An 11,662-nucleotide genomic window follows, 5' to 3' on the forward strand; every position below is an offset into this window, starting at 1 on the left:
GAACATAGAGATCCCATGGAACTGGAAGCCAAATTAAACTTTCCTCCTTGAGTTGTTGTTGGTCAGAATGTGGTTTCCTAGCAACAAAAGGTAACTAATGCAATTCCCTCTGAGATTTTATTTTATTTTATTTTAATAAGGGAGAAGTAGAGGGCATTCCAAGCTTCCTAGGGGTCTTGGTGATGCAATAAACGGCCCTAGACAACCCGAGGACCTGTAATTCCCATCTTACAAGAGCAGGGATGAAATCAAGGTGGCGGTAGAATATGCAAGCATTTGAAGCCTAAAGAATGAAGAAAATTACAGCCTAGCAATCAGTGGGAAAAGGCAGCAGAACAGGAAATAGAATGTTCCAAATGAAGGGCCTAAACAATCAGCTGGGGCATTGTCAGAAATAGAGATATGACATTGCCCACATCTATAGAACCAAAATTTCCAGGACGTGTTCTAAACGCTTATTTAAAATGACTTTTCCACTAAAAGAGTAAGTCCTCTATAAGCAATTCAGACTATATGGATATGCTTTTTTAATTTTTATTTTATTTTATTTTTTTTTAAAAAAACAAGCTATTCTTTTTACTTTACATACCAATCCCAGTTCTGACTCCCTCCCCTCCTCCCATTCCTTATACCTACTCCTCTATCCCACCCCCCATTCATTCCTCAGGGAGGGTGTGGTACATTGCTTTGGGGAAGGTCCAAGGCCCTCCCTACTATATCTAGGCTGATCAAGGTATCCATCCAAAGAGAATGGGTTCCAAAAAAACCAGTACAAGATGTAGGGATAAATCCTAGTGCCACTGCCAGTGGCTCTTCAGTTTGATCTAGCCATATAACTGTCACCCACATTCAGAGGGACTAGTTTGGACCTATTCTGTTTTCTTCCCTGTCTTGCGGGAGTTGGTGAGCTCCCATTAGCTCAGGAAAACAATTTCAGTGGGTGTCCCCATCATGGTCTTGACCTCTTTGCTCATATTTCTTCTCATTCTTCCCACTCTTCAACTGGGCTTTGGGAGCTCAGTCCAGTGCTCCGACATGGGTCTCTGCCTCTGTTTCCATCAGGTGCTGGTTGAAGGTGCTATGGTTGGTGACATCTAAGATATTCATCAATCTGACTACAGGGCAAGTCAAGATCTGGCCTACTCGCCTGTATTGCTTAGGGTCTTAGCTGGGGTCATCCTTGTGGATTCCTGGGCATTTCTCTAGAGCTAGGTTTCTTGTTAACCCAATAATGGCTTCCTCAATCAAGATAGCTCTTTCCTTGTTCTCATCTCTGTCCTTCCTCCTTCTCGACTATTCCATTCCCTCAAGTTCTCCTCACCCCTCCCCTTCTCACCTCTTCTTCCCCTTCCACCCTCCCTTCTACGCCCATCCTCATGCTCCTAATTTTGTCAGGCAATCTTGTCTGTTCCACTTTCCAGATGGATCTATATATGTTTTTCTTAGGATTCACCTTATTGTAACATGAGGGTGCCTGTTTGTTATTTGGGTTTTTCTGTCCCGTCCAGTTCCCCCAGCCTGTTTAGCCCCCGAGAAAAATCACACAAAGGACTCCGCAAGTTATAATGCTGATTGGCCCATTAGGTCAGGCTTCTTACTGGCTAAATCTCACATCTTGATTAACCCATTTTTCTGATCTATGTTAGCCATGTGGCTCAGTACCTTTTTCAGTGGGGCAGCTCACATCCCGCTGCTTCGGTGATCTGGGCAGGAGTGGGAGGAATCAGCTTCCTCCTTCCCAGAATTCTCCTGCTCTCCCCGCATCACCTCCACTCCCTGCCTGGGTCTCCCACCCACACCTCCTGCCTGGCCAATCAGCGTCCATCTAAAACATGACTGACAGAACACAGACAACTCTCCCACACCACCTTATTACTTAGCTTCTCTAGGATCATGATATCTAGCTCAATATCCTTTGTTTATAGCTAGTATCCACTTATGAGTGAGTACATACTATATTCATCTTTTTGGGGGTCACTTATGCATACTGTCATATCACCTGCAAATAACAAAAGTTTAACCATGAAATATGCAAAATGACATAGTTGTGTGTTATGTGAAGGTTTAGGAGGAAATTTACATATACATATGATGAAATTTTGTAGGTAAAAAGAAAGAACATATATTCTGTTTAACTGAAAATTTGTTAATAGAAATTTCCTCTACTGTTGATGTTCTTGTTATTTTCGAATGACCCATGGCGTTGACACTTAAATTGCTTGTTTAAAAAGACACAGTGGCTGCCAAATTTGTATTTTAAAATAAACTTATCTATAGCAATGTTGTGAGCTGTGTATTTTTCTTCACCAACTCAATAATTAGTGACTTTTCTTGTTGATTATCCCAGGGCTTTCCTGCTCATCTGGTCCAAAACTTCTTAATGTAAAATTCAATTTCTTACCTACTAAGTAAACTTTCACTGGAGGACGTGGACCTGACTAGCGAGGAGCGAGACCAAGGCAGCATCAAGACAAATGGGCTCCACCTGCCGATCTAAAGACCTGCACAGACACCCACTGCAATGGATCAGGCCAGAGTAGACACCCTCACAGCGGTGAATAGTCATGTCTAGGACAGGAACACAAGACGAAATGATCTCTTCGGAGAAACTGGTGGTCCTCTGTTTTTCCAAGTGCTAGCCTGGGAATAGGGTGCACTGGCAACCATAAATCTTGACCAACTAGTTACTGTTTGCCCAGTCACTAACAACTCACGCTGTTCCAGGAATTGCTGTACACGGCCACTTTTCCTGTTTTTGTGATTGGGGTGTTTTCCCCCTGGCATAGGCGTACCCACGCCTCCACTTCAGTGCCTACATAGATGGTTTTCCATGTCACCCTTTATGCCAGGATGTGACATAAAGGTAAGACCGCATCCAGTGAGATCTGCTGCTGTTGGAGAATACAGAAATCTCAGAATTAAACTCAGAATCTGAAAAGAGAGAAGCACAGCCTCTTCCTTCTACTTGGGAAGCTGCTCAGAGGAAGCAGCGTCCCTGGGGCACTGAGCTGCATGCAGCCTCTGGAATGCTGACAGGCTTGCCAGTTTGGGGTGTTTGTTCCGGGCATCCGTATCCTTTGACTTTCAACTTGATCTGTAAGTGAACGATTCGCAAGCTGTAAACAACTCCCTTGAGACGAGGCACAAGCTTCGAAATATTTCATTTGTTTACTTATTTTTGTTGTAGGGCTCACTCTGGTGACCTTGACTCTGTTACAAGGTCTCACTGTGTAGTCCATGTTGAAATACTTGAAAATGACAATATCAAAAATCAAATGTTCACTATGTCATTTAATTCAGTCCTGCGTGTAGATAAGATTCTTCTGTTTTGGGGAATAATAAAGTACCTGAACAGCTTCATTCTCATAATTTCTAATTCTGACTTCCTAACTGACTCATTTTTATAATTTGCTCCTCTTATCTTGGTAACTTGTTGAGCATAATACTGTCAACCACCCTGCCCGTTTTACATACATGCTTCATTGGTTCCTGGCACAAATATGGAACCATGACACCTTCTCATTATGTTGGGGATATCTATTATACTTACTATCTCAGTAATTTTTTTACTTCATCAGTTGTGACTTAATATTGTAATCCCTATCTTTCCTCTCAGGAAGTCACTGACTAAGTGATTGTATTGGGAATGTATCAGGCCAACTTTCACGATTTGGTCTGGGTAGTCCTATACAGCTGTCTTCACATTGGAGAATTTGTTAACCAGGTAGCTGCTTGGTCTGTGAGGTGGGTGTCTCAGCAGTCCCAGTCAGGCACGGAAAGTCTAGAGTATTCTGAAGAGCCCCTAATGCTCCGCCCACATCAGAATTCTGAAAAACATGGGGTTTGATGTCACCAGAGTAGATCATCGCAGGAGGAGATGGATGAGATTAAAAAAAAGAAAAACCAAAAACCAGAGCACATAAGCTCACCAGTGACATGTGAAGACAAACAGACAAAATCCAACAAGCTTAAGTCTGGCGTCTCCCATCTGGGCTACTATAGGAAGGTGCAGCCCATATTTAGGGGGAGTCTTCTAATTAAATTAACCAAATCGAGAAAATACCACACAGCTCTGATGACATGTCTTAGCTGGTTCCAAATCAGGTCACATTGATAAACAAAATTAGCCACCACCATGTATGTGGGGATTTGAATGAAATATCTGACCATCTCAGGCATTTATATTGGGTCTGTGGTTGGAGACATTGTTTGGGTAGAGAAAGGCAAAGAAAGGCCTTGCTGGAGGAAGCATGTCACTGGGGACTGGTTTGACGTTTCAAATGACGTGTGTCATTCCAGGTCTACTTTCTCTGCTTCCTTTTTTGATTTCAGGTTGTGAGATCTCGCTTGCTGTTATGGCTGCCATGTTTTCTGTATTCTCTGACATCATAGACTCTAATTCTCTGGATCTATAAGTAGAAATAAACACTTTATTCTAAGGGTTAGCTTAATCATGGTGTTTTACCACAGCAATAGAAAAGTAAATAATACAGTATTGAACCGTGGGATTCCTGTTGAGTATGACATAAATGTACTTCATAACCCAGATATGTGGGTGAAAAGAGAAGGCCAGGCATAGGATGGGGTTGTGGGGGGAAACTAGTTATGAAGCCATTTTATTTGGGGCTTGCCAGCTGTAATCTTTTAGCCTCAATGTACAATCAGAAGATTGGGAGGAACTAGGGTAGTGTAAATAAAGTATGAACAAAGAAAAAGGATGGGAAATGGTTGCTCAAAGCAGTGGACATGGAAGCCACAGAAAAGACATCACAATGTAAACAAGCCAAAGGGAGTTACATGGTCTGATCCGGATGTCAAATTTTTCCACACAATGGACACCTTCTTTTCTTGGCCTCAGTTTTGTAGAATTTCGAACCATGGACTTCATTACAAGATATGAGTTAGTGATTTTCTAATTACTATGGTGTGTGTGGTGGTTTGCAGGAGAATGCTGCCTGAGGCTCATCTATTTGACTACTTGGTCCCTAGCTGGTGGAACTATTTGGAAAGGATTAAGAGGTGTGGCCTTCTTAGTAAAGAAGCATCACAACAATCCAAAGCCCACATTCTCTCCAGTTAGCTTCCTCTGCCTCCTACTTGCATGGCCTCTAACCTTCTGAACCATAAGCCTCAAAAAGTCTCTCCTATAAGTTGTCTTGTCCCTAGTGCCTTCTCACAGGAATAGAGACTAATATAGTACAAGTAAGTGTCCACGGAAGGTCCACATGGTAAAGACTTGGTCACCAACTTGCAGTGATATTGGGGAATAGTGAAATCTTGAAACGGTGGAGCCTAATAGAAAGGAGTTAGGCCACAGGGGTTGCTTGTGCCCTACAAGGGGCCTTTGAATCTTCAGTTCCCATTTCTCTTTGCTTCTTCTCGGACAACACGCGGTGAGCATGTTTCCCACCACTCGGTTCCCACTGTGATATATTGTCTTGCTACATGCTCCAAAGAGCAGATCACTGACTGTGTACCAGAACCTCTGAACTGTGCTGTGGGTAGGTTGAATGTAACTGGCCCCCTTACTCTCATAAAGAGGGGCACCTTTAGGAGGCATGACTTTGTTGGATTGTGGACTTATTGAAGGAAGTATGTCACTGTGGGGGCTGGGCTTTGAAGTCTCTTTTGCTCAAGCTTCTCTCAGTGTGACTGTCAATTGACTTCCTGTTGTCTGCAAGACATCGGACTCTCAGCTCCAGCACCATGTCTGCCTGCATGCCACCATGCTCCCCATCATGATGATAATGAGCTGAATCTCTGAAACTGTAAGGAAGCTGCCCAGTTAAATTTCTTTATAAAAGACGCTGTGCTCACGGAGTCTCTTCATAGCAACAGAAATCCGAAGATGTGAGCCAAAGTACTTTTCTCTTTTTATTTTTTTATTTTTTGCTCAGCGGAACGCTTTGTTTTCAGCCCTAATCCAGGCCTAGCAAAAGGCACAGCATCTAGTTTGGCAAATCAAGGTGTTTTAAGAAATGAGTTCATACAAAGTATTTTTGTTTCTTTCTTTTACTGAAATAGATTTTTTTCTCAAACACTACATACTGGTTATAGTTTCCCCTCCCACGACTCCTCCCAGTTTCTCCCCATCTCTCCTATACTCTAAATCTACTCCCTTTCTGTCTCTCATGAGAAAAGAGCAGGCTTCTGAAAGATAACAGCCAAAATAAAATATAATAAGGTAAAACGAACTTTTATATTGAATTTGGACATTGCCGGGGACCAGCCTCAGCAGAGAAGTGGGTCTCTAATCTGGGATGTCTGGAAGGTAAAATGAATATAGGAACACAGGATTCTGATGCAAGCTGACAGGCTTGCAGCTGCAGGGCAGGTTCTTCTTCTTCTTCTTCTTCTTCTTCTTCTTCTTCTTCTTCTTCTTCTTCTTCTTCTTCTTCTTCTTCTTCTTCTTCCTCCTCCTCCTCCTCCTCTTCCTCTTCTTCTGCCCAGAGTTTCAAACCTCAGTCTTTTATTGTAAATTTTACACAAGGAAAATGATTCTTTTCTTCTTGTCACAGTTTAATCGTTACCTATATATTTTGAAAATGCATTGACCTCAAAATTTAAGTCAAAAGATATGTTACTTTGGATAAGAGGTTTTGCTTTTCTTTCGATAGGAAGTGAGAGGTTGTGAATTCATTCTGGGTCAAGAAAAATAATGTTTATCAAGGGAAATCCCCTGAAAAATCTCTGATAAGAAGAGATGGACCAGGTGATTCAACATATTAGAGCACCTCTGTTGCAGTTTCCTCTGAATTCTACATCCCAAACAGCTTCAAGACTGTTTGCTGAGATGATCCAGCCTCACAGAATACTCCAGTAAGGACTTGACCATAATCCTAAATTTTATTTGGGTCCCCATAAGATTATCAGCACCCACAGTAAGCAGGAAGTAAGCTAGAAAACTTTGCCAAAAAAGGGATTATAGATGTTTGTTTATGTGTAGTGTGTTGGTTATAAGTTCTTATGGATAATGGTCAGGAAAAAAGCTAGACAAAGAAAATTAGATTCAAGATTCTTGTTTTGAAAAGAAAAAATAGGGGGATATAGATATGATAGGATAAAAGGGTAGATTAATGAATGTACTTTTAAAAAGCAACTATTAGTTTTAAATGTTTTACATTGGATTGAACTTTTGTATATTTCATACAAATTTTGTTTAAATGATACAAATTTGAGATCAATTTTTTAAAAACATACTGTACATAAATTTCTACTCTTATTCAAGGTATTGTGCCTTTATAACTTATTTAACAATGCAGTGCAAATTTTTAATGCTTGAAAATCATTACCAACTGTTTAGGATAATAAGGAAATATAGGTTAATAGTTAATCACCTAGTATAATTGAACTTTTAGTCACATTAGGTATGCCTCAAAGTCAACCAAAGATATATTTTAGATAGAAGGGTCATCTTGAAACACTTCAGAGATCTACAGAATATGTCATTTAGGATGTTTTAATAACCTAGGATTCTTCTTTTTTATGACATTAAGACATGTCTGCTCCTGGCAACACAGATCTACTTCAGAGAAGATTATGGGCATTGAAGAAACTCCACATGGAGTTTCCTTTCTTTGTGGCAAAAGTAAGCCACTGGGCAAGAAAATATCCTTGCCTTGACTTCTGACAGTATGCTGTCCTAATTAGACAAGCAGGATACAAAATATCCTACTTCATAGAAAAGTCTGTTGGATATGCTAGGCCTATAGGCCAAAGATGGATGCCCCACATTGCAAAACAACTTTGGGTAACAGTCCAGGAAACCAGCTGTTTCTGTCATTACTCACATTATTTTGAAAGTTGCTTGCTTGCACTTCCTACTTACTCAGTTAATATTATTTCTGTCTTAGGCCTCTGAGGGAGTTGAAGGTTGCGTAGACATAGTTAAAGTTTACCAGATGAAGAAAGCAAGTTATCATAGAAAGTAAATTTGGTATAAGACTTTGGACTTAATGGCTCTCTCAGTCAAGATCTGTCTTTCCTTTCTCTCCCTCTCTGTCCTTCTGATTTTGATTTAACTTTCATAAGCAGAACATAACAACACAACTATCCGTTTCTTTTGAACTTCGAATTTGGTGGAGCATGGTTTATTAAAATATATTCTCATGATTCTCGGTATTTTTTCGGTGTCTTTTGTTACGTCCTTACCTTTGTTTCTGATTTAGTTAATTTGGTTATTCTTTCTCTGACTTTCACTTAGTTCGTTTAAAGGTTTGTCTATCTTGTTGAGTTTCTCAAAGAACCAACTGTTTGTTTTATTGATTCTTTATATTGTTTTCTTTGTTTCTAACTTATTGATTTCAACCGTCAGTTTGATTATTTCTTGTCTTCTTCTCTTGGGTGTGTTTATTTCTTTTTGTTCTACAGTTTCAGGTGTGCTGAGAAATTGCTAGTGTGAGATCTCTCCAATTTTATTTTATGTTTTCATGTAGGCACTTAGTGATATGAACTTCAGAACACCACTTTGTGTCCCATAAGTTTGGGAATGATGTGTATTCTTTTTCATTTAATTCTATAAAGTCTTTACTTTTTTCTTTATTTCTGTCTTGACCCATTTTTCATTCAGGAGAGAGTTGCTCCATTTCCATTATTGTGTAAGCTTTCTGTTGTTTCAGATGTTGATCTCCAGCTTTAAACCTGGTGATCTGATGGGATAGGAATATCTCAATGTTCTTGTCCCTGTTGAGACTGCATTGTGTCTGAGTATATGGTCAATTGTTAAGAAAGTTCCATGAGGTGTTGAGAAGAAGATATATTCTTTTGTGTTTGGTTGAAATGTTCTGTAATTATCTGTTAATTCCTTTTGGCTTATAATATCTGTTAGCTCCAGTATTTCTCTGTTTATATTTTGTCTTGATGACCTGTCCATTGATGAGAGTGGGAATATTGACATCTCCCATTATCAATGTATGAGGGTCAATACATGATTTAAGCTATAGGCTTGCTTCTTTTAAAATTTTGGGTGCCATTGTATTTTGGGCATAGATGTTAAGAATTGAAATGTCATTTAGTGGATTTTTCCTTTAATGAGTATATAGTATTCTACCTTATCTCTTTTGACTAGTTTAGGTTTTGAAGTCTATTTTGTTAGATATAAAAATGGCTACACGAGCTTGCTTCTTAGGTCCCTGTTCTTGGAATATCTTTTTCTATCCCTTTACCCTGAGGTAATGCCTTCCCTTTATGTTAAGGTGTGTTTCTTGGTTTTATCAACAAGAGGGATCCATTTTCACATCCATTCTATCAGTCTGAGTCTTTTTATTGGGAAATTAAGACCATTCATATTGTGAGACATCAATGACCTATTATTTTTTTGGTTCCTCTTATTTTGTTGTTGTTGCTGGTAGTGGTGTTGGTGGTGGTGGCGGTGGACAAGGTGGTGGTGGTAGTGTGTGTATATGTTTCTTCTCTTTTGATTTTGCTGGTGTGAGATATTTTCTAAGTTTTCATGGGTATAGTTAGCCTCCTTAGTTGGAGTTTTCATTCTAGTGCCTTCTGAAGGATTGGATTAGCAGATATTGCTTAAATTTGACTTTATCATGGAATATCTTATTTTTTCCATCTACGGTGAGAGAAAGTTTTGCTTATAGCTGTCTGGACTGGCATCTGTGGTCTCTTAGAATGCACAGCGCATCTGTGCAGGCCCTTCTTTAATGTCTCCACTGAGAACTCAAGATTAACTCTAAAAGGCCTGCTTTTATATATTAATTGATATTTTCTCTTGCAGATTTTAATACTCTTTCCTTGCTTTTTGTGTTTAGTGTTTTGATTATTATGTTACAAGGACGTTTTTTCTGTTCTAATCTATTTGGTTTTCTGTATGCTTCTTTTAGCATTATAGGCATCTCCTTCTTTAGGTTAGGAAAATCTCTTCTATTATTTTGTTGAAAACATTTTCTGGGCCTTTGAGCTGGATTTCCTTCCCTTCCTTCCTTTGTTTCTACTATTCTTAGGTTTATTTTTTCAGTGTCCCAAATTTTCTGCATATTTTGTGCCAAGAGTATTTTTTTTATATTTAACATTTTATTTGACCAATGTATCTATTTTTTTATTGTATCTTCAACACTTCGACTTCTTTCTTCAATCTCTTGCATTCTATCAATGAAGCTTGCTTTTGTAGTTTTTTTTTGAATTCCTAAATTTTTCATTTCTAGAATCCCACCAGTTTGTGTTTTCTTTATTGGTTCTATTTACAATTTCAGGTCATGAGCAGTTTTATTTAATTCCTTACACTGTTTGCTTGTTTTTCTGGATTTCTTTAAGGGATTTAGTCATTTCTTCTAAGGACCTTTATCATACTCATAAAGACTTTTTATTAAGATCTTTTTTCTTGTGCTTCAGCTATGTTGGAATATTCAGGGCCTGCTGTGGTAGAACAGCTGACTTCAGTGGAGACATTTTGCCCTGGCTGTTACATTGATGCTTATTTCTAGATTTGTTGGATTTGTTATCTTTGTTGGATAGGGGTTTTGATCCTTGGTTTCTGCTTTCTTTCTTGATTTTCATAGAGTATGATGGATGGATGTTGCCTGTTTTCCTGACCTGGTCTTCTGGTGTGTTCATGCTGAATGCTTGTTAGTGTTGGAGGCTGGGTGATGGGTGAATCAAAGAAGGGATTTTGAAGAAGAAGATCATTGTGATTTCTTGGGGATGGAGTCAGAGAGGAAAGGGAGACCACAATAGGATTCCAGCTATAGACTTGGGATGAGACTTGGGGGATCTCAGAACAGTAGGAGAAGCATGGGTCTGCCTTCATCCTTCTTGTTGCTCTGGAAGGAGTGGCCCCTAGGTTAGTAGAAGGTGCCTGCTGGTGTGCAGAGCTGCGTGGAGCCGCACCTTGAAAATGGCGCTGGCTTCCGTCCCCCCCTCATCCCGAAGGCGAGCACTCTCGGGGTAAACTAAACAACCCCATATTTGGAGATGGTCAGGCTCTTGCGTTTCTCACCCGATGATTGCAAGATGCTTGCGTGTGTGTGTGTGTGTGTGTGTGTGTGTATACACTGGTCTTCACATATACATGCAGAGCACACACACACACACACACACACACACACACACACACACACCAACCCTGGACGGTGCCTACGTGACAATCCAGGGTTGGAGGCCCAGGCCTACTTAAGGGCTGGGAGGGCTTCCCCTGGGAGAGAGAAACGAGAGAGAAGCAAGAAGAAGCGTGTGGGGGTGGGGGTGGGGGTGGGGGGGGAGCGTTGTGTAAAAAAAGGTCCTGAATAAAAACTGCGTGCAAGAAGAGCGCTGGAGTCGTGTCGTCCTTGCTGTTCAAGGAGGGGCAACGACAGGTGGAGGTGGGGTGTCGGAAAAAGCAACAAGTGTGGGATGGTTAGGAGGGGCTAGTTTGGGGATTCACAAGAGATTGGGGGAGAGAAGGCTTCAGTTGAGGATCTCTTGTGGTGGTCGGGATGAGACTGGGGGATTGAATTTAGGGGGACAGAGAGAGAGGGAGAGAGGAGAAGGTCTGTAGACAACTTATGTGGTTTTCTGGTAGGTATAAACTTTTCTCTATTTAAGTTGATTATTTCAATTATTTTATGACAGTAATGAAGAGCTGAGTGATGTTAATTACCTCATTTTTAAAATGTGTATTAAATGAAATATTTGTAGAAAACAGCTACTTCATATTCTAACTAGAACTATTTAG

The sequence above is a fragment of the Myodes glareolus genome, chromosome 20 (assembly GCF_982192425.1).
Source record: "Myodes glareolus chromosome 20, mMyoGla1.1, whole genome shotgun sequence".
In the NCBI taxonomy this organism is placed as follows: Eukaryota; Metazoa; Chordata; class Mammalia; order Rodentia; family Cricetidae; genus Myodes; species Myodes glareolus.